Below are 18,936 nucleotides of genomic sequence, written 5' to 3' on the forward strand. Positions count from 1 at the left end.
AGCTGTCCTCTTTTACACCTCTAGGGGAAAAAAATATCAGAATGGATTATTCAAAAGATTTAAATCCCTTTGAGACATGGCCCTTCCAGCAATACTATAAATTCTTTTGCACTCCAAGGTTAGATTCTATGTTGGCCTTGATTTAAAACCCAGGATTCTGTGGAAAATGGCAATGATATCCAGCTCTAACAAATTGAATTGGTCTCAAGGTATTGAAGAAGGACTAATAAATCTGAGACTTGATCCTGAAGCTTTGCTACACATGCTTTGAGTCTCTTTCTTTTTGTGACATTTGAGATACTCTTATATATTAAAATCATGTCATAACAAGAATCTATTTAATTGACTTAAGCCACGTTTGACTTTTTCCTTCAGGATAGAATTGAAAACTTTAATGAAGTTTGAGTGAATCTATCTTGCCTGCATGTTGGAAACAACTATAACTTGCTTTGGGTCAATGCTACTAAACATTTCATTGACTAAATCATACAGGAAAGAATTTCCACGTAGATAAAGAAGATTACATGTGCCAGATTACTGACATATTTCTAGCATTAGAGAACTCGCTTCTAGGAAAGGATCAATGTATATTCAGTATATGAAACAGAATCACTGGGGTTTGACAGAAACCAGTGAGTGTGAGGCTTATGTTTTGCCATCACATTTATATTCAGGTTGAAGACTTTTCTGTAAGGGCCATTCAGCCATCCATCCAAAGGATGCATAATACAATGAGCTGAGTTAGCAGTGCAGTAAAGTTCCTAAAATTCAAGTAAGTTATTTGTGAGTTTAAACTGAAATAGTTACTAAAGTATAAATTCAAATTTTGAATTGGTCTCTTTTCCTTTTTGCAGAATCGCAGAATCACAGAATCATCATTGGAAGAGACCTTCATGATCATCTAGTCTGATCATCAACCCAGCACCACCACAATCACCCCTAAACTATATCCCCAAGTGCCACATCCATGCATCTCTTGAACACTTGCAGTGATGGTGACTCTGCCACCTTCCTGAACAACTTATTCCAAAGCCTAACCACACTTTCAGAGACAATATTTTTCTAATATGTAATCTGAATCTCCCCTGGTGCAATTTATGGCTATTTTCTCTTGTCCTTTTATTTGGGACATGGCAGAAGAGACTGACCCCCACCTCACTGAAACCTCCTTTCAGGGAGCTGTAGAGAGTGATAAAGTTCCCCTGAGCTTCCCCTTCTCCACACTGAACAACCCCAGCTCCCTCAGCTGTACTTCAAGATACAGGTTTTCTGGACCCTCTTTAATTTGAGTCTGTACTGTTCACTTAAGAACGCTGCCTTGATCAAATAACATATAAAAGCTGTTGCAATAATTGTAAATACTGGAAATCATCCCAAGATGGGCAAGGAATTACATAGCAGTAGCTAGCCTTCTTGTCCATCTACAGAATTCCATCATATTTTTTAGTAACTAAAGAAAAGCCAGATAAAAATTATTTTTCCTACCTACTTAGTTCTAGGTAACCACAAAAAGAAACCATTCTCCGAAGTCTTAACATCTTCCAATACCCCATGAACCTCTTCCAATCTTCTTTCACCAAGCTTGATCTTTAATCCTTTTAATTATGCTCTGTTCCCTATCACCTCTTAGCCTCAACTACTTTTTAAGGTTATAAATGATGACCTTGTGCACCGTAAAAGATACCTAGATTATTTACAGAGGAAAAAGATAAATCAGTACATTTTTTATAAAAACCAAAAGCATAATCATTTGAACTTCTCTTATTTCTCTTCTAAAAGCAAAATGTTACTGCCAATCAAACTTGAAATAAGCTTCAGTGAATTTGCTTCAATTCTTCTGTTAACTTATGTCAGACTGTGTGCTGTGCCAATCAGGTCAACAACCTAGTTAAATATACTCTAAGAAAACTTTGTGATTAAATCAGGAATATTTTCAAAACCGGAAAAATAACTGTCCATTTCTAAGTTACCTGTAGAAAAAAAAAAAAGAGAGAGAAAAAAAGCCTCTAGCTCCTGAAGCAGTTTTCACTTAATTAAAATTGAATGGATATAGCTTGGATGTCCGGAAATGCTCATCCAGTTTTCATTTTTTTGGCCTATTTAGTACTGCTATTGATTGTTCCGAGGCTGGTAAATTGTGGAAAGCCATATAAAACACAAGGTCACTTGTTGGCAAATGTTAATCTCTCCTATTACCCACAGTCAGGCAGATTCTGAATGTGAACATCTGTTAGCAGAGAAACTCATAATTACAGCAGAATCACCCCCAGGATTTATCTGGACAGAGTCTCTCTCCTCTGTTAGCTTCCTCCCAGAGTTCTCACATAATACTTATGAATGTGTACCTGAAATATACTTCTGAGTGCAGTCTCACAGAAGCACTTCTGTGACTTTAGAATCACTGTTGTGGGGATTTTGCCTATGAAAGAAAGCCCATAATTATACAAGGCTTGGAGCCTTACTTACATAAGATAATTTGGTACAACTGATGAATCAAAGCATCTGGTATGTTTTCCCTTTTGTTGCCAATTCTATTCTTGGTGCAAGGTTACTTCAGCTTTGGCTGGTACTACAGACAACCCTAGCAACACACCAGCAGCCAAAGAAATACTGGTGCTTAAAGTCTGTGGTGATGGTTAGAAATGTAATGGCCAGGAAGAAAACCCTAAGATGCATCTGAAATAATTCTTCATATGCAGCGTTGATGCCTAAATAAAAAAAAAAAAAAAAGTCATGAAGAAATCTGTTCCAGGAACTGCAGGACCCATTTTGGAGTGTGCATTCCTTTTGGTCATAATGAACAGCATGACATAGGGAAAATGTAGGCATCAGACCCAGAAAATTCTGTAGAGGCAGAAATAAATTTTGACTTTCAGGATCTGGATCCTCAAGACTGGCTCAAAGTCACTTCTGCCATAGAAAATGGGGGGTTTGAAGGAATGAGCTGCTGCACTTCTGATAAGGAAGGTGGAAAAGATGGAGGCTCAGTGGCCTGAACCCATTTGTTGATATCTTGCCTTATGGAGTTCTGGTGAGTGTTACTGTAGCAAAGAGTCACTTGGTTGGATGCCAACCCTGCCCAGGTGAGAACCTGAGCTGGAGATACTGACTGGAAAGCTCATGGCCTAGGGACAGGCAACCTTGCTCTCCATTTACTGCAGAGATCTGGACTTGCTTTCTTCTTCTCATCTCTTGGGTTGCACAGCACCATCATTGCCCCAGACCATCTCACTGGGATGGGGTGCTTAACTTTTGGATGTTACATTGCAGCGAGAGCATGGTAAGATGAATGTTCTGGTCATGATTGTTCTCTGTAATTTAGACCATGCACATGGGCTGTACTGCATATTAAACACACTTTCAGGGGCAAAAAAAATAGTCTTTTTTCTACTGCTTACGCTCAAAAAGCCTTGTTCAAAAGACTGTTATTTTCAAAAATTTTTTAAATGAAACAGAAGTATTGCTACTCAATGGAAACTTCACAGTACTTGTTGCTACAGCCCTTTTTAAAAAGAAGGCTATATTACTTCACAGCACAATCACCAAAGGCACCCTTGAACAGGTAAATTAAGTTTACTCTTAAAAAAAATTAAAATTATCTGTTGGGTAGACACCAAGCATGGTAAATTTCGTCCCAGGATCTCATCACTCAAAGAAAATTATGTCTATCTCATTTTCCAAGCTTCAAGTGAAGTTACTTGGTTAGAATTAGTTTTAAAATAAGAAATAGCTGTCAAATTTACACTAAGAACTGTTGGTTTGCATTCTTTTAAAATTATAGGTGAACTTAAGTAGGTCAAAGAGATTTTGCTTGATAATAGTTGAAAAACTTCTTTCTGAAGGGAGAAAACCGTAGACAATATTCTAAAAGCAGAATATTTCTTTCCATGAGTATAAAATCTTAAAATTTGGAAGTTATGATGGAAACTTGTTTGTAGTCTAAGACATGCAAATTGTCCTGCTAATGGTTTGACTTAACAAGACTGTAGCCATTAGCGAGAAGACATAATCCTGCTCCCACACTGACCTGCATGTCAAGGTATAAAAACTTAGGTATTGTGCCACTACAACGTGGCTATAAGATTTCAAGACTGGAGCTCTTTGCTATCAGCCCCTATCACAGTGGATTAAGGACAAGCATCTTTTCATCTGTTGGAGTAACTGTGCTTTTATATAACAGGCACAGCTCCACGTCTGCTGTAAAGGAACTAGACAATGTTATTTTAAAAGTACATAAGCAGCACCAATGTAGAATATAGATTGAATGTCAGGAAAGTAAGTGAGAAAGCATATTGTGGTTATTAAGGGCAGTACCTCTTCTGTAGAACTGACTAGAAATTTTTGGTTTTAAAGTAATTGGAAGATTCTAATTAGCAAAATGGAAACATTTTTATTAATTTACCAGTTTAGCCAATGTTTTAATTTTCCATGGCTTTTAGCCACAATATAAAATTTTAAAATTCCAAAGTATAGAAATTCAGTCTTTAAAAAGCTAGTTTTTCAAGATCACTCTCTTTAAGCCCATAACTGTTGACTTTTATATGCATACAGCAAGTATTCTGGCATAAAACTGTCAATCTCTCCTTCACAAGGTAAATGATTTCACATAAATAAGCACCTTTTCTTTGGATGACAGGCTGTGATAAAAGTAGAAGCTTTCATGAGGACATAAGAAAGACTTTTTCACACCTCTGTTTTCCCATTACTCATTATCAGAATGTTTGCCAATAGTCTTGGACTAGTGTAAGTCTCTTTCCAGTATAACTGATCCTATGTAATTGGAACAGCTCCAGGAGACTGATTACTCCATCCAGAACAGCCAGCAGCCTGGTGCATAATCCACATACATGCACACTGAATGCTCAAGATGTTTGTCAGAATTTTGCAAAGGAAGGATTTACACTCACACTTCCCAGTTTTGCCCCAGACAGGACAACACAAAAAAGACAAAAATGTCAGTAATATTGTAGGAAATGGAAAATCTTACACACAAAATTGATGTGAGTAAATGGATATGAATAAAATGTATTCTATGAACCTGTTGTTCACTTTACTGACCATTCTGATGTATTTCCTTTCAATAGAATGTGCCATGTTTCATGAGGAAAAGTTGCAGAACCAATATGTAGTGTTGAGAAAAGTGTTGCTATTTTTTCTTTACTGCAAACACAAAGACACACAGAACAATAAAGCAAACATAAAGAAAATATTTGAAAAAAATTAGCCAATCAACAGCCTAAAATGCTTTTCCAGGTGTACTATCCTCTGCTACTTTGATTTGAGCATGACCTTTTTAAAACTATTTCTGGAAAACAGTACACTTCTGGTTTTCAGCACTGTTAATGCTACCACTGTGAGTAGTTTCTCAAACAATATGAAAATGCCACTCGAAAAGGAACTGCTGTTATGGTATATAGAATGCTCTAAAAATCCCTAAGTATGCAGTAGAAGGGACTTTACCAGCTCAAGGGGTCCTAGGCTATAAAGCCTTTACCCTAAAGGCACATCTCCACTGTATTTATAAAAAACTAGGTCACTGTTCAACAAAGTTTGTAAGATTCATTCCACAGGGAAGAGACAAAAATAAGAAAATTTTATGGTTTTATACCTTCCGAACATGGCGTCTTGGCAACTGTAGTCTCCACATTCAATTGCCACAGAATGTCTAATTAGCCAAAAAATCCACTTACGCATTTATTTACTCTCAGGTTCTGATGGATTACCAGGCAGCATAGGTATGAACATTCTTCCTTATTGTCCATCTCACACTATGACTATGACACTATGACTCTCTCTCTCTAAGACATCAAGCAAACACTAATCACTCCTACATCTTGACCAAATAATAATTCCAGTAATTCTATTAGTACATTACTTAAACCCAGGATCTCCTTCAGGAGACATTCCTCAGGTCTCATCAGGTGCTACAGCAGCTGTTTGTGGGTATAAAGATTCTCTGTAAAGCATTCAGGTTTCAGATCATGGAAAGGTTTTATCAGCTATGCTTCAAGTTCATGACCTTCAGAAATGGGAATGATGACCTTCAGAAACTAATGATTTCAGTTATATTGCTGTGCTTCTTGTCACACAGCTCTAGTCCACTCTTATGGATAATTCTAAAGTTCGTAACTTTCCTCATGGCACAGTGAACCTTCAAGCTCAACTCTGTGCTTTGACTACTTCTTTAGGGTCTATAAGATGGAAGTAAAGGCACCAACAATGTGAAGCAATGAATATAAAGATGCTCAAGTATTTTATTTATTCTGACTTTTAGATGCGAACAGTTGGGTGGGGCTTTTTGTGGGTATTTTTGTTTGTTTCTTTTGGACTGCAACAGAAAACTTATTCTTCATAAAGTACTTTACTCACCAAATGTCTGGAGATATGAATGGAAGAACAGAAAGTGTTATAAGAAAACCAAGTTTCTGTAAGCGTAACAGCTGATCAAGACTCAATAAAGGATTTTAGCAGACCACTAGAGTCTGTAGGTCTGCTGGGATTCTTATAGAATTTTGATTTCAGGAACTGCAATGATGAAAGAACCAGTGTGTTTTTTTTAAGAGAAAGCAACATGTTATTTCCACCAGAGTTCTGCTTCATAACAGATCTGACTTGCAGTAAGGTGCTTCTCTTCCTTTGTTTTGCTCACTGCATTTATAGCAGACTATCGTTATAGCTTTAATCTTGAAACTATAGCTTCCATTTCCAAAAATGTGTAAGAGCTGAAAGAGTTCTAAAATTATCCTATTTCTAGCAACTACAAAAGTTTAGAACTTTATTCTGACCAGTATTTGAGTTAGAAAAGAGGTTGGGAAAAGCTTTTTTCTCGTAACCTTGCTAAAAGTTTCTTTACATGCTCAGAGGAAATTATTATAATACAACTTTAAAAGAAAAGCTTAAATGTATTTAATTACTTATCCTTTAAGCAGCTTCTTTCATCTTCCTTTTAGGTACTGGATCTTGGCAGCTTTTTCTCATAATATTTGTTGCAATGACCAGTGCTTTCAGCCCTTGCACTGTGATTTAACCCTTTGTGTTCTTGACAAATTGACTTTTCTCTCCTCGAACAACAGGCATTTACTCAGAAATTCAATTTGTGTTCCACCCAACTAGCATAGCAGGTTATTTTCTGTAAGCTGAGATTCTGGTGTATTTTATGTATTGCATATTAACCTTTTCTTTCAACCTGGGAAATCTTATTTATATTCCAGCAGAGCAGGTGAATGAAGCACTCTGTCAACGATAAGCAGAATTTTGGAGCCCATGAAGCACATGTAGGGTGCATGCAGGGGGCAACAGTCACAGTGTTCATAACTACGTTTTTCTGATGATGTATACTCAGGAAGCCTTTCCCCTTTCCTGTGGGCACATTTTTTTACTGCTTTATTATTGTCCAAGGGTAGGGGACAGATAACATTTCAAACAAGTCTCAGCAGGCAACTGCAGGACAGAAAGGCCAGTCTAAAAAATACAGGATACAAAATTCTTGTCTTATAAACTATTCTAAGCTCTCTTGTTTTTTTCTGAGTGAGTCCTATCAGCCTCTCCAACTTTGTGGCAAGATTACTGGCCACTGGTCTAGTAACTAAAAAGATATTATCATTAACAGAAGGTTTAAATTTACTTTACATGGAAAAAATGTATAGGATACATACTCTGCAATAGAAGCAACCTATTGCTGTTATCAGCCAAATATAGTTATATGCTGTTCACTACCAGCATGCTGGAAAGCCGTTCATTTTTAGCAAGACGGGAAAAGATTGACATTAGAAGGTGATTGAATTTATGTCAACAGAGATAGTTCTAACAGGACATCACTGGGCTCATATTTCCTTACATGCTATTGCAAAGAAATTAGGTCAGTTGTTTCTCCTTTCTGTGGATGAATGTTGTTGTTAGGGTATAGGCACTCTTTAGGTGCAGAGAGCTATAATCTACTGCCACAAAAGTAGCTATGCAGGAAACACTGAAGTAAAATATTTTATTGCCTTATGCTTGCAGTGTCTTTAGTGGTAGTCTCCCAGCTTCTGGTTACAGGATTTTCTGGAGAAAGGATAGAAGATGATAGTTATGAAACTGCTCCCATATTTCACAACATATATGGTAGGGCACAAGGTAAAAGGGGCAGAGTTTTGGGTTCAGCATGAAACAATGTGGACATTTATGAAGTGCTGGACCTTGTCAGTGATCACAGGAAGGTGCTGTCACTCTGACTGTTCAGAGCTCTCCAAGGCTGTGTCCAAATGACTCAGTCTGAGATGACTCTCCCAGTCTTTAGTGACATGCACCTCCCAGATCTACACTGACTCACTGTAGAACATGACACGGGTAGTTTCTTCTGCTCCTCTTCTTCCTCATACCATGGTTTCCACAGGAAGGAAATTGGGAGTGGAAGTCCAATGGGAGTTGCAGAGTTCAGAGCTCTGATTAGGATGACTGATATTACAGCTGCCAGAGCAACTGGTCCACAGTCTAGATAGAGTTTCAGTTAATGGGCTCAAACACAGTGAACCAAAGTATTTTGAGATTATGTCATTTTCTTCTGAGGTCAACACTGCTTGTAGACCTGCTGGTGATGTCTGAAGAGCAGCTAAGGTTCCACAAAATCCCATGAAAGAACAGCAGTAGTGCTGACCCAGACTGACCATAAAACACAACTTGCTCTAAGAGACACCCTGTACGGAACCTCAGTTCTAATGGCTGAACCTGAAGTCTTGGGCACATGTCAGGACCATAACGTCTGTTTTCCCGCTTTGAAAACCTGTGATTGACCCTTCTTTCTGAATTTTGAATAAATTTGTTTAGTTATTGCATCTGTTTTATTGAAGAACTGCACTTGAAAAATTCAAACATCTTCATTAGAAATTGTGTTTTCACAAAGAGAAACTTCAGAGAATTTAAATCACAATAACAAAAGAAACAGAAACTTCCCCTTCCTGCCATCCCCAAAGATCTAAAGGTTTCCCAGAAATTCAGATTATTCCCCTCAGGTCTTCATCCCCAACGAATTTCCTTTAACACTGCCTAATGAAAAAAAGTAAGCACTCCAACATAAAAGATTTTTAATCATCCAAAGTGGTGAGCCTGTAGTACATGAAGAAATTAGCAGCAACTGATTTTAAATAGGAGATACAACAGAAGTGCCTTGGGGCAAATCAAAAGCCAATCTGTACTTCTACAAAACTGTGAGGCTGAATTTCATTCAATTTAAACATGATTTTCACAGTACTTCCATACATAATGTGCCTTTTTTTTGAATTGGAATAAATTAAAATGTATCTTTTATTATTAAATATTATGAAAAGGCTAAACTGTTCACATCTTTTCAGGTCCTTCATTACATGCTTATATAGTTACTGTATTAAGAAAGCATTTGCTTTGACTTTTTATATTCTTTCATAAGATTTTTTTCCATATGGTGTGAATGCTGAATTCAATATTTTGCAATTGCACTTTAGTTCTCCTGGTAGCTCAGGACAGAAGTTTTGGGACAGATAGATGGGAAAATAACTGGAGGAAGGACAAGAAAAGGGATCTTGAAACCTATGGGTGTCTATGGTTACTATGGAAAAAGAATAAAAACATATTTGCTTATCTATCATGTCTCATATCAGCACTGGGCAATGATATAATATGATTTTCAGAAAGTAGGAAACTGAAAAAGGTCTTTGTTTACGAGTAAGACATTATAAGATAAAAAATAATGAGCTGTGACGTCTCTTCTCAACAAATATTTTGAGAAAACAGGGTAATGTATCATGTTGGAGGATTAAGATTTTGTTTGTTTATTACATTGCAGCCACACTTTTGCAGAAGTTTTTTCTGTGGACTTCAGATACTTAAATAAATTTCATGGAAATATTCTGCTTCCCTGTGTCACCAATCTTTTGCATCATGTAGGAATACAATGGTCTATAAGCATTTTGCTTACTTGAAGAAACAAAACACTATTTAATTAATCCATTTTTTTAATCTGTGAAGCTTTTGTGATATACAGTTAGCCACTGTGTAGACTATGTAGACTTTTATGATGTAATTTCTCATTGGCATGACAATGCCACAGATTTAATCCTAAATTACAACTCATTTTAATTTGATTCTAAACTATAACTCCTGTTAATTGTGAAGGGGACTGAAATACAGAAAAGCATGGCAAGTATGCAGCAAGTATTAGAGTCCACAGCCAAGCAGAGATTGTGCTCTAGTCATGCAAACCTGGGTGTGTGTTGCGTGGTCTATGATTTGGTACATTTTTACACAACTCTTTAAATTCTAGCTACAGCTAACCTGTGCAAATGAAAGCTTTTTGAATTGTTTTATCAGGAGCTTCAATAGAAATGTGAATATTGTCTACTTTAAAACACTTCACAATCATGTTGGTGGTAGTTCTAGAGGGGTATCATTTTGGTCAAAAGAGATTTTGAAGCCAAGCAGAATCAGATCTAGGGCCTTTAAAAATATGATCACAATACTTTTAATTACATTTAGTTGTGTATTCACAAATCCACAATGCAACAAAAATAGGTAATTTACAAATATGATGACTAGATAACGGAACATGAGAGATTTACATATAAATACTTGTATCTGAAAATATTGCAGGTCATTAGTTAGAAGCTTGTTCCTATTACAGTTCACGAGACAGCATTTGGAATAATATTAGATAATTTTATGGGGGAAAAATCTCAATAGTGATAAATCCACCTCCTCCCAACATGTAACAATCTGAACCCTTTGGCTTGGTAGGAAAAGAGTAAGAGACAAATATTTGCAATTTAATACTTTGTGTTACACTTGATTTTTAATACAGTAAAATCCTGGTTATTCAATGCCAGAAATCATGAAATACAGTTAGAAAAGAGACAGATAGCAATAATGATGATCACTGAAATTATTTTAATAGGGGGATAGATTGAGACTATTTAACCTGGAAAAGAAACAGCTTGAGAAGAGTCTCTGATTGAGGGTAGCACAGGGAGTAATTATTCACCATTCAAGAAGAAGAGGCAATAAATTAAATTATTATATGACAGTAAGAATAAATATCTCTATATTTACTCATATTCTTTGTACAACTACTCTGACCACCTCTGAAGAATGACACTAGAACAAACAGATAATTGGTTTCAATCAATTGTGCTGTTCTTGTGAGGAATTGTTCATATGGCCATTTCATGTAAAAGTTTGTAATAAATATCTGCTACAAAAGCCCTCTTGTCTTGAATCATACCATTGGAAATTCAAGAGTGTGCTAAGTGCAAAGCAGCACAGGGTGTCTTCAGGTAATGCCTTTTTGCATTCCTACTATGCTGTACTAAGGGAAAAATATAGTCCACTAAATTTGTTAGCATGAGGCAGATATCTAAGGGTTTATAAAGTACTTGAATTCACATAATGGCATTTTCAAGAGCAACTGTGAAATTTTAGCTTTACAACCAAAGAGACTGCTGCAACAACATTTTAAAGCTCAGGTACTCCTACCACAAAACGAGGTTTCTACTTGTACATTAAACTTAAATTACTAACTTTAGAAATCTTGCTTTAGGAAAATTTTAAAATATATATTTATCTGAGAACAGAAATCTAAATTACTTCAAGTTTTATTAATTTTTCTTCCTGTTTGGTTTTTTTGTTTTGTTTTGGTTTTGTTTTGTTTTGTTTGTTTGGGCTGTTGTTGGTGGTGTTGCAATTTGTTTTTGTTTTGTGAACTGTTATGCTTTGGAAAACAATACCTTTGTTTATCTGAAAATAAATGAGCATTAGAAGTGTTTATGTGGGCATTTCATACCCCTGTCACTGTAATGCTTGGTTTATTCTTGGATGAATTCTACCATTAGATTGTAATTAAGCCCATGTGCTGCTTGATCTACAGTTTAAATATGCTTTTGAATGTCTAGTTTGAAGGGAAAAGACATACAAGGTTGGCACAATAGATATTGTTTGCATTTTCTACAGCTGTAACATAAAAAGTGGTTTCACATACTCAATTTGCCAAATAGTTTGTGAATAAAAACTCTTGGATTTTAACACTTGAAACTAACTCAGATTATATGTATGCTAGTATAAGCTTTTTAGAAGTTTTAGGTCCCAAGGTGAAGTCCTCTGAAGGACTTATAACTCTATCTGAGAACTGATGTGCATTTAGCCAATTGCATAATTAAAACCTTTCAGAGAAACAACAAGGAATGAACAAGAGAACACTGAGACTGAAGCAGAAACCATCGCCTGGAAGATCACACTCCTTGTACCAAAGAACTCATGACAATGTTGCCTCTCTAAAATACAACCACCCCCATCCCCACCCCCATGCACACAATTGTTCAGTGAAGCTTGATTGTAAATTCAGGGCCCAAAAAATCTTCAGAGGAAATGGTATTTGAATGTATAACAGTTGTAGCTGTGGAGGAGGCTTTTCTGTAAAAATGACATAATTTAGACTAGAAACGTTATTGGAGTTAGACTGACAAGAGAGGTTTGTTCTTTGTCAATGAGGTTGTTAAACTGTTAATTGAATTAGCAATAAATTCTTAGACTTGCATATGTGTGCTATGCTCCCTTTTTGCAGATAGTAAGGTTTTGTGTGTAAAAATGTTTGTCTCTTGGTTGCAAGACTAAAAGGTATAAATTTTTCTAGCTTGCTTTTCTCTTGGATCTTGGTTCTACCCAACAATACTTTGAAATATGGATCAGAGCACCTCACCTCTATTTGTCCACAGTATGGCCTTTATCTTATGCCTGACGCATTTTTCTGTACAGAGAAATAGGTGTCTAGAAAGGCAATTTTTGGTGCCCCAGCCCTAGAAAATACTTGGCAAAGATTCATGATTCATGCAAGCAGAGTTATCATCACAACCTGTAGCTTTAAACAGATACATCCACAGCTGTGGTCTGTGCTCAGCACAGGGGGGATCCCTTGAGCCATGCACAAATGATGGTGTAGCAGACAAAGCCATTCTGTTGACTTGGATGGTCAATGCCTTCTGCATGATCAGGCATTAAACTTTGGGGTATTGAACTCAGTCTACCACCTCAGAAACCTCGGCTGAGTACACGTGCTGCTGGCACTTCACGACTTGCTTGACTCTTTACCACAAAAAATCTAGTTCTTTCATGTTTTTGCATAGAGTAAGATGTCAACTGTAGTAAATTTTGTAGTCTGCCATGGTGTAAAACATCCTATGTGTTGACTTCAGTTGAAGAAAGTAAAATTAATAACATCTACTAAAACACTGAAAGTGTGGTTATTCAATATCTTTGCCTCAGATTCTCAGTTCTCCTCTATTATAGAGAAGTTTCAGTTTTCTTATTTGTTTCCTCGTGACATCAAATATAGGAAACTCACATAAAAAATTCCTTCAAAATAATCAGAGTCAACAGAGCATTTACAAGTGATTAAGGAGAATTAAATTTGATTGTATGCTGCAGTCCTAAACAAATTTCATACTCACCTGAGTTTGTATCACAGCAAATCAATAATACTAAAGACTTTATTTGAACAGGCAATATGTAGTTTCCTTTTCCTGTTCAGTGTGCATAGTAAACTATCAACTTCAGTTAATGAGAAATTTTTCCATAAACATTGATGGGTGGAAATGTTTTCTTTTCTTTAAAAGACTTTTCCATCTTGTGCCTGTCATCAGCTAGCAGCCTTGAATATGAAGAGGCACTGTCCAACTCCCAAGAACACTTTTCATGCATTTCAGTGGTCTTTGTATTCAATTATTCAAGTATTCAATGATCCAGTACAAAGTAAATTATTGCTAGTCTGTTTTCAGATTTCATTGCACAGCTATCAGTAGGATTAAAAAGTTAGAAAAGATCCAAACCAAACAACACTATAGGTATTAAATATCCTTGTAATGCCAGTGCTGATGTAAGTAAAGTAATGAAATGTACTGCAAAGGTAATAGCATACCAGTGCCAGAATCCACCCACTGCTTGAGCGTTAACATGACTATAGTTTGTGTCTTTTTTATCTCAGTGTGCAAATGATTTCTGCCAATTAAGAGGTCCTAAGAAAGCATCAATGTCCTAAAATGTTTTCTTAAGGAGTAAAAGAAGCAAAACAATTTCTGAAAGGTGCACATATGTCATTGGGTAAAACAATTGAAGAGGGAGTGCTGGAACATTCTAAAATTTCCTGTCTCATTGTCAGGGAATGAGTTGAGTTTATGAGCCATTTTGCATTTATGCTTTCAAGAACAATGTTCTCAAATGGTGACAGGTAACTATTTCATAGAGAAATGGGGAAATAGAGGTACATTCAAATATTAATACAGATGTAATAGAGGTTTAAAGGATTAAAAATATTTGGAGCAAATTTCCCATAAGTGATAAATTAGAATGCAATTGTCCATCAGCTAAATAAAATAAATACTTTGAAAGTGCAAGGAGGAGCCTGTGTTTTGTTTTGGCCACTCCTGGCTCTGCCCTGCACCATGGCTAGACACAAGCCCTGTGTTGTGAGTGGGTTTTCTCCTGCACCCCTTGAATATCTGCTGTCTGCATCCCTGTCTCCTCGATGGACTTTGGCCTCATTCTGTGGCTTTGTCTTCATCCTGGTGTCTGGCCTCTTCTGCTTTCCCTCCAGGCTGGATTTCTACAGAAACCCCAGAGGCAGAGCACCACTCACTTGTCTGTGCCTCTTGGTGGACCTCATTACCAGCAGCCACCCCTGCCTGCAGGGCTGAGCCCATGTGGGACCATACCCCACTGAAGGGTACATGCTCCCATCCGGAGCACCCTCAGATCCTGCTGTCTGCTCTCTCTGTTCTTGCTGCTCCCTGATGCACATATTTAAAGTTGCACTTGCTGAAACTGTTGGAGCTCTAGCAAAGAGTGATGAGTGTTTTTATTGTTATGCACAAGCGAGTACAGGATTCATGTGAAGATTTAAGCGCAGAGAAGTCACAGAGCATCATGTAACACTCTAAGCAAAAAGGTAATTTGTATATCCAGAGTGGGAAAATGGAGCAGCTATATTTAATGTCAACTGATGAACAACAGTATAGACAAACAATTTTAAAGGTAACGGAACTGGTGAATTTCACCTTGTGCATATGACTAGAACTTGGGTTTGTACTCCTTGAAAAAAAAAAAAGGGGGGAGGTGTCAGTTAAGGCTCTCTACCACCTTGTTTATTTATGCATTGTGGAGCATTGGGAATCTTGAAAATGCTTTCAATTGTAATAATTTCTGAGCTGAGTAGGAAGGAAAATTGAGTGTCAAAAATTCATTTTTAATGGTTTTTTTTCAATCATTTCATATTAACTGATCCAGACTGGTTGTTATACACATAAGCTTGGGTTTGTAAATACATAACAAAATGAGTTTATCTTCTGAAGAATTCCTTTTAATCTCTATGTGCTAGTTTTTTTTAATGGGTAGGCATAAATATATTTCTATTGTGTTCTAAACAAATACAATTCAGTTTATTCCACTCATTTTCCTTCCCTCAACAAAAACCTTATGCACCAGAACCTGCTTCAGACAATGCAAGCATGATGAAGCACATCTGAAAATCACAGGTTAGTGATCTAAAAAAAGAAAAAAGCCTTAAATTAAATAGACTGAGGGTTCAGTGTGGCTGCAAAGGGGATACCATCCCACAGTTTATTGCATTTCGAGCCAGGGAACACGGCCTTTATAGCACTATTACCAATGAATTTTAAATCACTCTAAAGTTCAAACTTCACCGAAGCATCACATTGAATGTTGAAATCAGATGACCATTTTGGCTGGCAAATGCCATCTATATTTCAGAAAAACATCCATGTTCTAATAAAAAATGAATTAAAAGACATGGAAACTTCAAGCACCATTTGTCATCTGAAACTCATGTTCATTAATATGCCTCAAATCTCTAACTCTGAGAAAAGCTAAGTCAATTCCCAAATTACCATAACATTCAAAACTAAACAGTAATGCATTTTAAAATGAGTGTATTGAAAATTGAATGCCAACTGAAAATAAATGATGGTACCTTTTAAAATTAAATTACAACAGACTTTTTTCTTTATTCTTTCCCCTGTTGTCATCTTCAGTTAGTCTAGCTGTCCAATTCTTACCATATTTACCCTATGACAAGAAGGGCCTAGAATATAAAAGACAAAAACATCACATAGTTTTTCATAATTAAATACTTCATAACAATCTTAACTTGGTATAAAAAAATCCATTAAATAAAAGGGATTTTCTTCATTTTTCTGTTAGTTCTTCTACCACATCTACCCCAATGAAACTTCACACATATAGCTGTTTTTTCATTTGACCTTGTCCATAAATATGCTTATTTGATATGTCTGTAAAGACCATTTACAAGGTTTTCAGAGCTAAACATATACATTTTTTGTAAGCTTAGTATACATTTAAAACCAAACACAAAAAACATATTCCCCAACAGCAAATTGGAAGACCAAGAGTTTTTCACAATGAAATTTTGCTGTGGGCAGGGAAAAGTAAGTAACTATAAAAAATAAAATTCAAACCAGATATCAATAACATATTGATACTGAATTTTTTTCATATACGTTATAATGCTTCCTTTTTGCTGATGTTGTCCTCAAAATACTATCAAATGTTGAAATATTTTAAAAACTCCCACCAAGAAAACAACAAAAATCAAAATAAAACTCAAGTCTTGTGTACTCAACAAAAAAATTTAGTAAAATGAGAGTAGAACTGTAAATTCCAGGAAGGTGGAAAGGGTTTTTTAAACTCTAAATGAGAGAAAGTTACATAATAGATCCATGAAGTTTCACAAATATTTTCTGTGTTTTTAGTTGTCTACATTTTTTAAACTTCCTCAGTATCTATACATTTTACTTGCATAGAGCCTAGCACAACATAGCTCTCACTACATTTTCACATATATAAAGCAGTCGTCTGCAAAGTACTCAAAGAATGAAAAAACCTTTTGACAATTAGTCACAAAAATTGCTTTTGGTCAAACTTATTCTTTCCATGTTCTTCATCACCATTTCCACTTAATGGATTGAATCTGCTATGAAGCTGCCAGGTGCGGTTTGCTTGACATCATAGTTGAACAAAAGCCATTTTAGTCTCTTTTGATACCATAGCATAGAATATCTTTATTTGGCATCTTTTTGTTTTTCATTGTGTCTACATTTTTAAATGCAACCTCTAATTTAGCTCTAACAGTCAATTACAGGTGAAAATAATTGGAGTATTGAGATATCCAAATACCTGATTGAAGAGACAAATCATGTAGTTAAACTCTAAATGCTATTGATTGTGACTATAAAATGAGTAGTTTAGTTGAAGTCCCCTTTACTTGTTTGACTCAGAAAATCAAGATGCTATTTAAAATAAATAGAACATGATTTTTGATGTTTAGAACTTATGGAAGTTCTAAATATCAGAAGCATCTATCTTTTTTTTTTTCCTATTCTCAGAAAATGCATATTTGGTGTGTCTTTCTGCTAACTGTGCCACACACACACTTAGTAATAGAGAATTTCAGAGATTTTAGTGGCTGTGTAAATATGATGATGATGTTTCCTTCACTTTAGCCACAAGTCACAAAAAATACAGGGACAGTGATGCAAATTATCTCCAGGTAAAATTCTCTTTTTTCTTTATGGAAGTTTTACCAGAAAAAGGTCTGCAAAGTTGAGGCCCTTAAATAAAAGATTTAGTTGGAAAAGGTATGTGCATTAGAAAATGCCTTTCTATTCTTTTTTTTCTCTCCCATCTTCCTTCCTGTGAGAAGCTGTGGTGCTTCAGCTCTAATCTGAACTGTGTCGTGTGGCTTTGTATCTGAAAACATTTTTCTGAACAGAGATTATTAATCATGCTGAATTATGGGGATGTTTGTTATTTTGTACAAACATCTGGTATGAAATATTTTGAGGCCAACACATTTCCCTTGTCAAGTCATACAACAATTTCGAATCCAGGTCTCCAGAAGTAAAAGGATTTAAGCGCAATAATCCATAGGGTTGCTGAGAGACTGAAAAAAATGACAACTGAAAAACATTTTTAACCATAAGAAAAGGTAGGCAGAGCAATTTCCTGCATGTATAGTGACCATTATGAAATAAATATGTATATGCCATTTGGTAAACCTAAGATAAATGGGAGACAAGTTCCCAAGTCAGCATTTACAGGATGAAAAAAGGTAATTGTCCAATTACAGGCTTTCTGAAATGGCTTTTGTCTTATGGGGCATGCCCTGGGGAAAGGTCACAGGATTGTCACAATAGATTAGCTTAGAATTTGGTTTTCTATATATTATTTTGACAAGAAATAGGCACTGGAAATTTCCCTGCTCTCCTAGTGACTTGCCATACATTCACAAATTCTGAGAAGGTATTCTGGCTCAGCTACTCTAGAAATGTTAGCTCCTGGTTACCAGTGTAAAAGTAGGACTTCAAATGTTACAGATAAATTCTAGTCTTTTTCTCATACCTTCACCAAATTTCTGTGATCGCAGAATTTGAACTGTGGCTCTTACTCCATCCTAATAAATTTCTTACAAGAAGTTAACATAAAGGAATTCATTGTCATTTTAAGAACAGTGAAAAACCAAGACAGAACAAGAGATTTTTTGTTCTCCTTTTTTTTTGCAGTAAGTATTACCTGGGAAATACATCGACAAAACATAATAAAAGTATAAATATCTCACAGGAAAGATGATAAAATCAGTATTCATGCATCTTTTAAAATGCTACATTTCCAGAATACAGGTTTTAATTCATTGTCCTTCAAATGAGTCTTTAATTGATGAAAATGCAGATAAACATTATCACAACTATGAAAATTAATAAATGACACTCATTATTTTTTTTATGTCAATTACTGCAGAAGGGCCTGCCTACTGTCTGGAACAGTCTGACATTGAGATGAAAATTCTCTTTCTAAATTAGAAATCTCATAGTGCAGGCAACAAAATCTAAAAAGCAGCAGGTACAAGAT

This window comes from Lichenostomus cassidix, chromosome 2, assembly GCF_008360975.1.
Source record: "Lichenostomus cassidix isolate B80296 chromosome 2, HeHo_3.0, whole genome shotgun sequence".
NCBI classification, from domain to species: domain Eukaryota; kingdom Metazoa; phylum Chordata; class Aves; order Passeriformes; family Meliphagidae; genus Lichenostomus; species Lichenostomus cassidix.